This window comes from Vulpes vulpes, chromosome 6, assembly GCF_048418805.1.
Source record: "Vulpes vulpes isolate BD-2025 chromosome 6, VulVul3, whole genome shotgun sequence".
In the NCBI taxonomy this organism is placed as follows: Eukaryota; Metazoa; Chordata; class Mammalia; order Carnivora; family Canidae; genus Vulpes; species Vulpes vulpes.
Window position 1 is genome coordinate 69,984,264 of NC_132785.1, and position 10,910 is coordinate 69,995,173.

Consider the following 10,910-nt stretch of genomic DNA (forward strand, 5'->3'; position numbering starts at 1 on the left):
CTCCTGATCCTGAATTCTGACAGTGGCCTCAGTGGGAGAGAGAGGAAGACTGTTTCTTGTTCTTAAAGGAACTGAAGATTGTAACATCCATATTAAACTTCCATGTAATATATATGAAAGTAGTAACAACGCCTTGAAAGATCTAGTGGGTGTCCTGATGACAGTACATCTCATCCTCTGCAAAACAGGAGAGTTATTTATGATATGATTTATGGGACCAATTTGCCTTACCTCACCAGAATCATGTTCATCTATTTGTTATGTATCGGGCTCCTTTAGGGATCCACTTCTTGTTGTTAGTGCTCTCCTTCTATAACAGTTCTGTGGACCAAATAATTAAACCAAGCATCTATTTCCTCCAACTATAGGCACTAAACCCTAAACAGGAATATGACTTTGTTCAATGTGGTAGTTGTCATGAAATCAAGGCAGGGAAATTTAACCAAATTCACTTCTATTTTCAAATCCAGCATGCTCTTAAAAAATTTTCTCAACTGCACAATGTTATTAGTAAAGAACACCAGTAATAAAACATGAATTATAAATGATGGCACAAAAGCTCAGAACTTGATAACTTCAGCTACCCAGTCTTCTTGATTCCAGTTTCAACATCTCTACCTCTGTAATGTTCATTCTTTATGCTCCCTAAGTAAATCTCTGTAAAACACATGTGGTTGATGTTGTTAGACAAGCAGTATCTTTTGCTATCCTTTTAAAATCAAGTCCACAATTCACAGCCAAAGACCACAATGGACTAACTTCTCTCCATCTCTCATCTTTGTCTATCCTGATTATCCATGTCCATTATCTAGTCTTAGACCCATCAGCTATTCCACTCAACTGAAGGAAAACCTTTTCATTTGCACATGCACACACACACACACATTCACACACACATTCACATTTTTCCAGGACATAACTAGTCAGTTAGAGGGAAATATGCAATATGCAAAGAGATTAAGTATTTAAATATTCAGCCCTATCATTTTGAAATGCTGGGATTCCATAGAGGCTGATTATTTAAGATGAAGAATAAAATGCTCATGAGAAGTTTTATCTAAAATTGGAATGGAACTTGGGTTATTCTGCTTTTGGTTATTATGAGATTTCATTTCAACATTGTGGAAGTTATTAGAGTCTGGATTTGTCACTTTATATAAAGAGGAAGGTCTAGTACTTAATGAATAAATATTGCAGGTTTCAAATTCTTATACTTTCCATTTTTGCTCACAAAACCTATTGTTGCAAACAATATTTTATTAGCATTATCCTCTTTCTTCCCAGAATTTGCTTACAGCACATTATTAGTGATAAAAATACCCTTTAGTACCCAAAATATTTTTTGAAGAAATACAACCAACCTGAAGAATAAATGTTTTTATCACTATTTTGGTCCTGAAATTTTTAAAATGGCCTATTAAAGATATGTCAAAGCCTTCCAAAACCAATATAAAATACTATGAGCAAACTGATTTTTGTCACCCAAATTCCTTACTGGTTTCAATTAACTTCCCACTTACCTAGATATTGTGGGTTTACACATTCTGTGGACTTTGAATATTGACTTCCATTTAAAAATTTTAAAGAGATGAGGTTCTGAACTATAACTAACATAAACTCTGTAGATATTTAAAATTGAAGAGAGCTAAGAAGAGTTGCTTTTAGAAAGAGCAAAGAGGACAAGTGAACAATTTAAAAATGGAATGAATGGAATTTAAAAATGCAAATGAGTGAATCATATTTTTCACAGAAGCCAGATGTCCACTTGCTTCCATGTTACAAATCAGTATAAAGGCTTATTTGTAAGGCAAGGTTTACGCAATAAAAACAAAATGATGTATTTAGAAAAACAGTCTATTGATCCATCTGGTTTCAATGTCTCTGTAAGAAAGGAGAAAAAAGATGGCATTTTTGTTAACTTCACCTCAATTATCAAGATCTAAGTGGTTAATTTTCCTTCAAAAGGCCAGTAAATATGCACTACTTTGTATGTAAAATTTCTTTGTGTGTACTTATGAGCATTTTCTGTAAAGAGATATTTCCAGAAAGGTTAAAAACCACTGCTCTTCTAGCCCAAACATCTACATTTTAAAATTATATTGTTTGCTATTTCATTTGGTTAGATATTAAGATGTAAGTGCAGTATTTTAAGAAGTCAAATACCCTGCAAGTAAAAATTTTCCTTGGAATAGTCCAATTTGGTGAGTGGATCAAAATTAATTTACTTGGAAAATGGGAAGAAGGAGTAGAAAGACAAAAGCATTGAAATATCCATTATTGTTGTAAAGATAATAGTTTAGCCTCAGAAATGATAACACAAAAATCACATACCCCAGACAAATAAATGTTAAAAATTATATTAATACTTTAAGTATATTTATATTTATTTGGCTGAGGGTTTGGGTATTTGCATTATCACAATCAGTTACCCATATTTGATCAAGTCGACCAAAAAAATAAACTGAGAATTGAGAAATTTATTCAAACTGTGTTGAGTCATTGAATCTAACACTATCAAATCATTTAAAAATTTGTGAATTGGAGGGGCATAAGGAGACTAGAAATGTATGCATCCCTAGGGTGCCTAAACTCACTCAGAGTTGGCCAAAGTATATACTACAGATGCTATTTCTTGTATTTTTATTTGAATATTCTCTTGGAAATTTATAATTAAAATCCCTTAATATACTATCATTATTTCACTCCTATACTTTTTAAAAGGGCTCCACAGAAGAGAAGGAATGGAGAATTATCAATTACTGAGAAAATGTGGGTTGAAGACAGCCAATACCTACCAGTAAGGCTCTTTCACACCCACATCCATATAATCCATCAGGGACTGTTATCTCATCAAAAAGAAGCAAATTGTCCAGCTCATTTCACTAGATTTTGTTCAACCTTTGCTTTATATAAATAGACCTTGTCTAACTAAACAAAAATTTTAAATAAGGAGGGTGGCTATATAACAGAACTTGAATAGTACTATTTCTAATATTTTCTTTTGGACATATTAGACCAATCCATTTTTACCTTCTATACTCATCCACAATTTATCACAACCAGAGAAATACAATGCATTTAATATACAGCCAAGGTAGTTATAGAAGCTACTTGAAAGAAGTAGCTTTCCTATATTTCCCCTAACTTTCACAGTAACTAGGGCAGGTATTTTATGCAGGGAACAGTAGCTCAGGAAATATTTCTCTCAGTGGGGTGGAAATATTATTCACATGATATATAAGAAGAAACTTTAATTTTTTATCATTATGGGTAAGGATATGATCTTATTTGCTTAGAAAGTGAACTTAAAATTGTTAGTTGATCTTATTATTTTCTGAAATCATCAGGCCATGTCCTATGACTTGGAGTCCTAATGTAGGAAATCACCTAAGGCCTTGCTTCTCACACTGTGATCTGCAGACCAGCAGCATCAGCATCACCTTTGAGCTTCTTCAAAATGCAGATTTTCCTAAGCACCCCAGACCTACTAAATCAGTATCTTCAGTTTGACAAGATCCCCAGGAGATTCATATACAGATTAAATTTGAGAAGCACTGGTCTAGATTAGAGGTTCTCCAAGTGTGATCCTCCACCAGCAGCATCAGCCTCACCTGTGAGTTTGTAAAAATGAAAATTCATCAGTCCAACCCCAGGCCTACTGTACTTTAACAAGTTCTGCAGGTGGTTCTAATGCACATTATAGTTTGAGGAACACTGGCTTAGGTCATTAAATTCTAATTTCGTTTCAAATATTTTCTGTGTCGCAAGCCCTCCTGCTATCTGCTTCTTTTTCACACCTGCGATAAAGAGAATCCTTCTAACACAATCATTTCTATTCTATAATAAAAAGGAAAAAATGCATATATATAGCTCTATACATGTATATAGCTCTCTCTCTCTCTCTCTCTCTCTCTCTCTCTCTCTCTATATATATATATATATATATATATATATATATAGTTGTTCTTAGAAAGCCCTAGAATCCCATCAAATAGTAATACAATTTTAGTGTAGGTTTCCCTATTTGAGTTTGTTGTTATACCAGCACCATTCAGCACCATTCCTATTATCTACATCTTACTTAGATAACATGGAAGTCTCCTAGTCATACTCACTTATGTTTGCTTTATCATACATGAGCACACATACACATGCATACATACACATCATTCAAAAAGTGGAGGTATTGAATAGGTAGCTAGTCTGGATGAATCACATGTTAGTAGTCACTGGTTTCCCCTTTCATTCCCATGTAACATAAAAGAAGACAACAAAGAAAGCCCAATATCAAAACAAATTGGCAGAAGGAGAACTTCACAATAGTTTTTAAAGCCACACACAAAAAAGAATGCTTTAAAGCCCGTGGCAGTCTTTGCTCTATTGGCAAGAAACTGAAGTGACCCCATTTTTACCATCAATCTAATTGAGTGATCACCTCCCCTATGAAGCCTTCCAGTCTCTCTGAGGCAAAACAAGAAGCTCCTCTTCTGACTTCCCATAGAAATGCTGGTGTGCATTTATCAGAACCCTTATGATATTGTGTGGTTAGTTTTGGTTTATTGCTTCATTCAGCAGACTTGAGTATTTTAAAGATTTGGAACTTTACCTTAGTGGTCTCTGATAGCAAGAATAGCCATGCGTTTAGTCAATACTCAGTAAATATCTTTGAACAAATGAGTAACTGAGTGACACTATCACAGTAAATAGAATATACCCTTTCAAAGCATAAGAGTTCAAACAACAATGAAGACATCGGCATCAGAAATAATCACAAATCCTGCATTCCTTCTTATGCTAACAGTGCTAGAATCCTGTTCATTTTGTACCCATGCAGGCCCCGAACAGTTTAAATGATTTGCTCAGATTTATACAGCATGATACTGAAAAATCAGACAAATATTTTCTGAGTTTTTCCATCGTCCAACACTGTCACTTGAAAGACCATGAGTGAACCCAATTATTTACCTTTCACACTTAAATAATTACGAAAATTATGTTGCATTTCACCTGAACCATTACCTTACTTCATTACATACTTTAGAACTGTAAAAAAAAATGTTTTTCATTCTGCACCCTCACTTTTAAGCCTCAAGGTTCTTACTCTTGGAAATAGATTTTCTCCTATCTGCTTTAGGGCATCTTTGAAACATTTCCAGATCTCATTTCACCTTAAAAGTCCTCTTCCTTTTTCAATACCTGTGCTTGAATCCCCTTAAAGTTACACACACACACACACACACACACACACACACACTCCAATTCAAGGGTAGGTAAGTTAACACTGCTTGGGAGGATTTCTTTCCCATGCTTTGGTCCCAAACAAGCACATGTAATATTGGATGACCTTTTGCTCCAGACTATTCAACCTATTATATAGTGGCTTCCTTCTCTTAGGCGTAGCAAAGAGTTCAGGCCTCAAATCTTTGAAGTGGAGCATCAGAAATTTACCATATGAACAATGAACAATCCCACAGATCTTTGGGGCCAGAGAATCAATAGTGTTGACAGTACCATTGCTCTTACCCCAAAATTATCTTCCTCCCACTTTAGCTTTCCAAAAAGACTTTAGTTATAGAGTGCCATGTTTGAAGAAATGAAGATAAATAGGGATACAAATGTGGTCCTAGTAAGGAAGATAATGTAAACAAACTCATCCTTATGAATATAACCAATCATTACTTTGACTATACACTTATTTATTTGGTTTCTTAGTGAGAATATTTGTATAATTCTCTTGTACAGGTGATAAAATCAGTTCATGAAACACCATTCCCGGGACTGGGGAAATGTTTCAGGGCAAATATATACAATTGTGCTTTTTGAGCTAAAAGAAATGCAGTGTGTGTGTGTGTGTGTGTGTGTGTGTGTGTGTGTGTGTGTGTGTGTTCTGCAAACTAAATGCATGATTTTGAGTTATTGCAAGGGAAAATATATTATTTCTGTATGTCTTTCCCACCTACATACTACAAAATCACTGCATAGATGTCAGTTCAAAGTCATAATAATTTAACTATGTGGAAGGAGATATGAAGAAAAGTGAATACTGAAATTTGTCTTACACATCGGTGCTTTAAAACATTGATTTATAGTAAATTTCTAGCAAAACCAGCCTTAAGTAGACAGAGATTAATTTTGAGTTAAAGTACCTCATTCATTCAGCTCCTGGCAAAGACAATTCGTAAAATGAGAAATCTAGAACATATAATCCTATACATCTATGATTCCATGGAATGCATTAATGATTATTCAGTGTCTTGCCCCAAACAAAACACTGTCACAATAACATAGGAGGAAAACAAGTTAATGTAACATTGTGAATGACATTGACATTGTAATACTTGACTTTTATTTTTGATATTAACTTGTTCTGGCTGTTTATAAAAACACTATAAGAAGAAAAAAATGAAAAACAAAACCTTAATGGATAACTAAAGAGCTTTGTGTGTTAAATTCAATTCAGATTTAATTTGTGAACAGAAATCTTTTAATGTGTATTTGTGTAAGGATATGTGATCTGGTCACAAACGATGAATGGCCTGGGATGTAAGAACCAGCTGTGAGTTTTAAAACTACAACTTAGAGACTTATAATGCCTTAAATTTATCACTGTCTACAATTTTATAATAGTATCATAATCTACTTTAATAACAGCACATGCTTTTTATTATTTTGTGAATTCTCAACCCCCTTCTCCAAGGAAATCAGATTTCAGAAGTCCTCACACAGTCAAAACCCTCCAACATGAAATTTATAATCAAAGACTCAGCCCAGAAACACATCTAAATTCTGTTCAAGTATCTCTCTCTCTCATAAATGTTCTCACATATCAAATCACTGTATTCATCCCTATGTATTATTTCTGTTATAAAAATATCAGTGTGCTTTTGGAAAGGTTTTTACTCTTACAAAATTATTGAGATGTCTATCTGAAAATCGGTGGTACGTTTGGTGACATAATTACTCTAATTCTCAAAAGCCAGGCATTCATAAATGTGGAGCTATGTCTTTTCCTGGTGGTAAAGTTCAGGATTTGCTAATTGGTACAATCAGAGAGCAATAGTTTCAAGGCTGCTGCAGCAGTATGCTTACCTAAATTGATGCACAAGCTAGGTCCATGGCGAGAAGCACTCATTTACCCATAAAAACTGAGAAATTATATTGCCCAGTAATCAACTTGCGTAGGCAGCTGTTCATAGATGTGTCTCTGATCCACGCACTAAAAAGCAGAGCCATGTAGTGTCTTATTTCTTCACCCTCCAAAGGAAAAGTCAGAAAACAAATCACAGAGAAGGGACTCAGAAAACACAAGAGCTGTATCTTCAGCCCACATAAGCTTATTATATGGTTGTACAGTTATAAGAATTATATCAGTAATGCACCTAAATAGACATTTCACTTGAGAGTAAAGAAATATAGAGTCTTATAATAAAAATAAAGACTTTGAAAGCCAGTGTTAGTTTTCTGTTTCCAAGTTCATGAGAGAGATTATAAATAGCATGTACTTTTTAACATGCACAGTCTATAGCTTTCAAAAATAATATTATATAGAGGATACAATACATTTATTTAGTTATTGCTTACAGCAGGATAAATAACTGTCATTTTATCCATATTTCTACCCATAACTAGAAGCTATGGTAGCCCCCTCCCTTTCACTGTATTTCTATTATTAAAGATTTTGTAAGGCTACCATTGCTATATTTACATATGTACAACTTGAGGTGCATAGGAAAAAGCAAGTAATCAAGAACTTCAATTTGGTGTCTTAAGAATTGTCCTCTATTCTTATTATCCTGCGATTGCGTTCAGAGCTTGAGAATTTAAAATGGGAAAAAAAAAACCTCATATAGCAATCACCATTTTTTTCTTGTAATCAAGTCCATACTTCTTTTTATATTCTTTCACTGGATTGCTTTTCTCTGTTTATTGTTGTTGCTAAACAAGGTGAAAGTTTAGGCGACATTTTTCAGTGATGATTTCTTTTGCAGTAACAAAATCTTAAATGCAGTCTCTCTTTTCCTCCTGCTATATGCTATCAAATTCATCTTTGTATGGAAGGCACAAACTAAAATGAGTAAATTGCCCTTAGTAGGTAGTACTCTTTTCCAGACACTAGGAAGTAAATTGTCAAAGAGTTACACAGGGTTTTAGCTGCATGATTCCCATTGACTTTAATGGGAGTTGCAAGGAAAACACCCCATGCAAAGCTTAGAAAAGTAGGGGTTAGTTTTCTTTATGAACTCCACTGTATTTTGTACCCTCCAGCCTTGAACGTTCTCTCTTCACATTCCTCTGTTCTCCCCTTTGTGTCTTACCCTTAGAGGGATATAAATCTAAGGTCATTTCATTTAGTCATCTGCGTACATAGCTACTCAACATACTCCACCCCTAATACCATTTCTAAGTTTCACAGTTAAACACATCTCTTTTATCAAGCCCCCAACTCCAAACCATCCAACGTCCGGTTCATATGTATAGCTAGAAAAAAAATACGTTTTTCATATTTTAGGATTATTGTCATATTAACTGGGTATTTTTGAAATCTGTACTGTATTTCAAATGATATCAAATTGCCTAAGTTATATTCTTTCCTACTTCTTAAAAAATGCCTATTAGTGTTGTCACCTTCACTATTATTTACTTTTTAAGTAGTCTTTAGTATTTCCTGAAAGTTTCCCTAAAGTGCAAATACATAAGCTACTGGGAAATGCACCAGGCATTGCAGGGCAGTTCTCACAGCGACATAAGTAGCAGTTAGCTAAAGTGTTTCATAGGACAACTAGTGAACAACATAATAGATACCATGATGTGAGATACTGGCAGAATGGGTATAAGTTTCTATCACGTCTGGGGAATGAAGGACACTCTTGTCTGTGTGATAGAGAAAGCAGTACCACAATTGCCTGATGTCACTCTTATATAATACACTGCAACACACACACACACACACACACACACACACACACACACACACACATACACACACCCTATGGGATTGTTCTAATTCTCTAGCAAGTTTTGATTGTGGAGAGAGCCAAACTAGGCTAGCTTTGAGCTAGATTTTTATGAGTGTTTGATTCTGTATAGAATGCACAAAAGGCCCAATCTTCGTGCCTACCACTTTTTTCATTACTGTGGCATTAATTACAAAGTAAGATGCCAAGTAATTGGCAAGGGGAACACTACTTGGTTATTTATCAGATACCTTTATCCTATGCCCCTGGCTTCTCTCCTTTACTGCACTTTTATAATAGATTACCAGAGTAGTAATGTAAAGAGTAAAGGGTCTTTCCTTTGCACATTTATTAACCCAACTTACCTTGAATTCTTTGTGTCTTATTTCAAATCCTGACAGTAAGAAAGGATTTGCACGTAGCGACATATTAATCAACACACAACACACAAACACATAAACTCTAAAACAAAGCAAAGAGTATGTTCTGCTAAAAGCAAATGGTTTACTACCGAAAATCTTCCCAGTTCATTCTTGCACCTATGGATTCATTATTTCTATGAAACACTGTGGGAGTGTGCCATAAAATACCAGACAAACAGAGCAAGCATCCTGAAATCTTCTCAACACGCAGGATACCTCAAAAACACACAAGAGCACACTTTTCTCAATTTGTTGTCTTATTTGTCCCCAGTTATTATCAATTACTACTGTTCTGTCTCTGTGTTGATCATGACAAAAGATATGTTTTTCATAAAATAACACGTTAGGACATAACGAGAACCTTGGTTCCCATCTTTCCCGTTGCCGAATAGCACGTCTCGTGCTGTACAGGCGCAGTTGGCTGTCCAAGGACCCTGATGCCAAATTGCGGAGGATATTCTTGTCGCAGTGACAAATTGCTTGCTGGTGGGCTGTGCAGAGTGTTGTTCTGGCAGCATCAGAGTTGTCTACGTGTCTGTCACTTGGTTAGGCTGCTTCAATGCTAGGTGATTTCATCCCCACCCCCACCCCCTCGCCTTTTTCTTCAATGCGGTTTTTCAGACTTACCTTTGCTTCCCAGTGAGTGGGGGCTTTAACTTTCACTTGACAATGAGCCTATGGAAATGCCTCCCAAGCTCTCCGTACAGGTATCTGTAGGGTGAAAGAAGGATTTTTTTCACTGTGCCATACTTGTTTTCCATACAAACCTACAGGCTGCCATTACAGCCACCCACATCCCTGTTGGCAACGCACTTATGCAGTGAGCGCCTTAATGAATCCAGACAAAACTGCACAGCATTCCTGACACACAAGAAAATCATGCATTTTAATGGTATTGCGGGGTAATTTATTTCTTCAGTCTGTAAAATGTTGATGGTCAATGTTATTTGATAGCATTTCAGCAGAGAAATTATTTTGCTTTTGATTTGAGGCTTGTCTTTAAAACTAAAAAGATTTCTTTTATACATTCCGTATATTAAGTATATTTCTTCAGTGAGGATCTGCTTTTTTGAAAAAAGCAGAAATGTAAACGAGTAGACAATATTCAGTAAACAAATTAGCTTGTAAACATACTGCAGGCAATACCAAGTGTCTGTTGACTACCTATGAAGGTATATAATTTAATGCCTCCAGATAATTTGTGGGTAAAGTCTAACCAGTTGACATTTTGAGATAAATAATAAATAATACTCCTATTTCATTACTGAGTTTATAATTAAGTATAAACGTAAAGGCATTAAAAAAAACTATAGCTACAGGAGATACAGTATTGTGAAATTGTTTTGTGAAACTGAAAAGGATAATGTAATGATGTAGGCGGCCTTTTTTACTCTATGGAATGACAGTAGATTTTTTCCATGGAACATATTCTGCAGCACTGGGGTATTATTTAAGACTTGATGATGTATAAAAGAAGCTAATGGGTTTTTCACAAAGGATAATATACAATGAAATAATTCTAAAAGGAAATGAA

General features: G+C 35.0%; 1 long non-coding RNA gene across 2 annotated transcripts in view; it reads right to left on the minus strand.

Annotated features, from left to right (window-relative positions):
- Positions 1–10,087, minus strand: part of LOC112926577 (uncharacterized) — a 459,344-nt gene extending 449,257 nt beyond the window's left edge. Inside the window, exons 1-2 of one of the 2 annotated variants that reach the window (XR_012002121.1) lie at positions 10,004–10,087; positions 7,090–7,254 (exon numbers count right to left, since the gene is read on the minus strand). This is a non-coding gene — a long non-coding RNA (uncharacterized lncRNA). Of the gene's footprint in view, positions 1–7,089; positions 7,314–10,003 lie in introns of those variants that run through there. The other variant, XR_012002120.1, reaches the window with a different exon arrangement.
- Positions 10,088–10,910: the final 823 nt, after the last annotated feature.